General features: G+C 52.5%; 1 pseudogene; it reads right to left on the minus strand.

The window, feature by feature from the left end:
- The window catches only part of LOC110596606, a 676-nt pseudogene extending 268 nt beyond the window's left edge, over positions 1-408 (minus strand).
- Between the last annotated feature and the right edge of the window lie 3,346 nt (positions 409-3,754).

Here is a 3,754-nt window from a genome sequence, read left to right on the forward strand (position 1 = left end):
CCGGAAGCGGCCACTGCACTCCAGTCTGGGCGACAGAGTGAGACCCCAACTTAAAAAAAAAAAAAATTGGAAGTAACGTAACTCTCTTTGCTGTTAGCAACTATGCACAACCAATCATGTAGATTATTCTTCTCCAAGTATTTTTTAGCGAGCTATTTCAAATACCTTTTGGAAAAAGACACCTCAGAAGTTGCAGTGATCTTGCTCTTCCTCTGTTCAGTGGTCACAATCCCTCCACCAAGATTCCCAGCTTTTTCATTCACTTTGATCCTCTCTTGCAAAAACTGCCCAAAATTTGCTGCATCCATGATTGCATGTTCTACAGGGTGGGTGCAGTCAAGAGTGAGCTTCAGAACCTGCTTCTGTTTTTTGCCCCCCCTTCACCACAAGCTTTTTCATGGGCGCCATGGGGGCAGCAGAGGTAGAAAGGGAGGGAGGAGAACACACTACCGGTTTTTTTCTTTTAATACTGGCCATTCTGACTGGTGTAAGGTGAGATCTCGTTATGGTTTTAGTTTGTATTTCCCTGATGATGAGTGATATTGAGTGTTTTTTCCGTGTTTGTTGGCCATCTGTGTATCTTCTTCTGGGACATGTCTGTCTATGTCATTTGCCCACTTTTTTTTTGAGTCAGAGTCTCACTCTGTTGCCCGGACAGCCACCCGGCGTCAGCCTGCTGGTCTCAGGCGATGTGCTTCATCTTTCCAAGTAGCTGGAACTACAGGCCTGTGCGACCATGCCTGACTAATTTTTTGATGTAGTGTAGAAATGAGGTCTCATCAAGTGGTCCAGTCTGGTCTCAAACAGTCCTCTCACCCCTGCCTCCCAAAGTGCTGGGATCACAGGCTTGAGCCACCGCGCCTGGCCGTTTACCCACTTTTTTTTTGAAAGCAGGATTTATTTTATTTTTATTTATTTATTTATTTATTTTTGAGTTGGCGTCTCACTTGGTCGCCCAGACTGGAGTGCAGTGGCACGCTTCCGGCCACCGCAGCCTCGACCTGCTGGGCTCCAGCAATCCTTCCGCCTCAGCCTTCCGAGTAGCTGGAATTACAGGCACGCGCTACCACGCCCGGCTAATTTTTGATATATATTGTAGAGACGAGGTCTCGCCAAGTTGCACCGGTGGGTCTTGAACCCGCGGGCTTAGGCAGTCCACTCACCTCGGCCTCCCAAAGTGCTGGGATTACAGGCTGAGCCACCGAGCCCAGCTGAAAGCAGGATTTATTGAGAGGACTGAAAAGCTCCCATGGTGAGAGAAGGGACCCAAGAGAGTTGCCCTGCCCACTTTTTAATGGGGTAAATTGCTTTTTTTCTTGCTGATTTGTTTGAGTTCTGTGTACATTCTGGATATTAGTCCTTTGTCAGCTGTATTGTTTGCGAATATTTTCTTTTCTGTAGATTGCTTGTTCTGCTATTTCTTTCGCTATGCAGAAGTCTTTGCTCTGTTTTATTTATTTATTTATTTTTTGAGTTGGAGTCTCACTCTTGCCCAGACTGGAGTGCAGTGGCACGCTCCTGGCCACTGCAGCCTCAACTTGCTGAGCTCTGGCGATCCTTCCGCCTCATTCTTCCAGGTAGCCGGAACTACAGGCACGCGCTACCACGCTTGGCTAATTTTCCATTTACTGTAGAGACGAGGGCTTGCCAAGTTGCCCAAGCGGGTCTCGAACCCGTGGGCGCAATCCACTTGCCTCGGCCTCCCAAAGTGCTGGGATTACAGGCTGAGCCAATGAGCCCAGCCTATTTTATTTATTTTTGAGAAAGATCTTGCTGTGTTACCTAGGATGGTCTTGAACTCCTGATCTCAAGTGATTTTCCTGCCCGACCTCCTGAGTAGCTGAGATTACAGGCATGTGCCTCTACGCTCAACTCCCACTCTAACATTAGAGTGCGCCTGCGTGAAGCTGACCTTTTTATAACAGTCGAGTAGGATTTTTGTGTCCGGACTTTTGGTTGCAAGTGACAGACACTGAGCTCAACCTGGCTGAAACAAAAGGAGGACATTGCTGGCCTCCCAGCTGAAATGTGGAGAGCTAGGGACGCTTCTTTCTCAGATTCTGCCGAGCCTCCGCTGTGGCATCCCCAGCTCCCGTGGTGCCTCTCAGGAGGCGGCGGGTGCCCACAGCTTCTCGCTGCCTGGGGGATGACGCGTGTGTCCCGTCCTGGTGGTGTCCAAGAAGTCCTGGGACCAGCTCTAGTGCGTGTGCTTTGCGCCACTTTTCCACCTTGGGCTGGACCTGGAGCTGAGGCGGGGCCTTGGGTCACAGGAGACCAGGGTTGTGTCGTCCACAGGAAGAGCCAGCATCCATCGCATGCTCCTCGGTGTCCTATGCGGACTGACCCTCCACTGACCCCTTGAGTTCTGCCCCTGCCCACCCCACCCTCAGCGACTATGTTGCCTCTGCTGCGGTATGTGTCATTCCCGTCGGGTCTTGGGAGTGGTCGGCCAGCTGTGGCTGAATGTTGCATTGACTTCTCCGAACACCCTTGTAGTCAGGGGAGGAGATGACTGCAGCTGAGAGCCCTTGCTTGGGCCAGGTGTGGTGGCTCATACCTGTATTCCCAGCACTTTGGGAAGCCAAGGTGGGAGAGTTACTTGAGACCTAAAGTTCAAGACCAGCCTGGGCAGCACAGCAAGACTTTGTCTCTACAAAAAATTACCTGGGCGTGGAGGTGTGTGCTCTGTAGTCCCAGCTACTTGGGAGGTTGAGGCGGGAGGATCGTCTGAGCAGCGGGCTGGCGTTCCTGGTCAGCCTAGCTACCCCTCTGCATCCTGTTCTGTGTGGCAACTCCAGGACAGGACCCTGCTGAGGGAGCTGGGCCTGGCGTGGCTCAGGACCCACAGGTGTGGCGTCCCTGGTTTGCCTGCTACAGACCCAGCAGGGGGGTGGTCCCTGTGCTGGTTGGCCCCCAGGCCAGGAGCGGGTTGGGGGCTGTCTGGGTGCACCTGTGTGTCTGGGGCCTCGGCTTGTGGCCTCTACGCGGGCTGGCTCTTTGTGGTGGGTCACCCTGTCTTGGCCAGGCCAGGAGTGGGTTGCAGGTTCTTCCCAGGTCTGGGCTTTCTGCTCTGTGTTCCAGTTGCGGTATTGGCATGGGACCATGAGACCAGCTAGCCATTAATGACTGGGCCTCTTGGCAAAGGTGCGTTTTTCTCTCTTTCTGCGTTCAGAAACTGCCTGTGTCTGAAACTGGCCTCTGTCTTGTAGGACCCCACCAGCGTCTTCCCTCGTGCTGACCCTTTTTTTTTTTTTTTTTTGAGTTGGAATCTCACTCTCGCCCAGACTGGAGTGCAGTGGCCGCTCCCGGCCGCCGCAGCCTCGACCTGCTGGGCTCCGGCGATCCTTCCGCCTCAGCCTTCCGAGTAGCTGGAACTACAGGCGCGCGCTGCCACTTAGCCTGGCTAAATTTTTGATTTATTGTAGACATGAGGTCTCACCAAGTTGTCCAGGCGGGTCTCGAACCCGCAGGCTCAGGCAGTTCACTCACCTCAGCCTCCCAAGGCATGGGATTACAGCCTGAGTCATTGAGCCCGGCTGACCTTTTTTTTTTTTTAACCTGGCCAACCCCTTCCTTTTTTTTTGGAGTCAGAGTCTCACTCCATTGCCCAGGCTGGAGTGCAGTGGCATGCTCACAGCCACCCCACCATCGACTCGACCTGCTGATCCTTCCACCTCAGCCTTCCAAGTAGCTGGAACTACAAATGCATGCCACCATGCCCAGCTAATTTTTTTTTTTTTTTTTTTTTTTTTTT

The sequence above is a fragment of the Carlito syrichta genome, unplaced genomic scaffold (assembly GCF_000164805.1).
Source record: "Carlito syrichta isolate Samal-C Ts95f unplaced genomic scaffold, Tarsius_syrichta-2.0.1 Scaffold311538, whole genome shotgun sequence".
Lineage (NCBI taxonomy): Eukaryota > Metazoa > Chordata > Mammalia > Primates > Tarsiidae > Carlito > Carlito syrichta.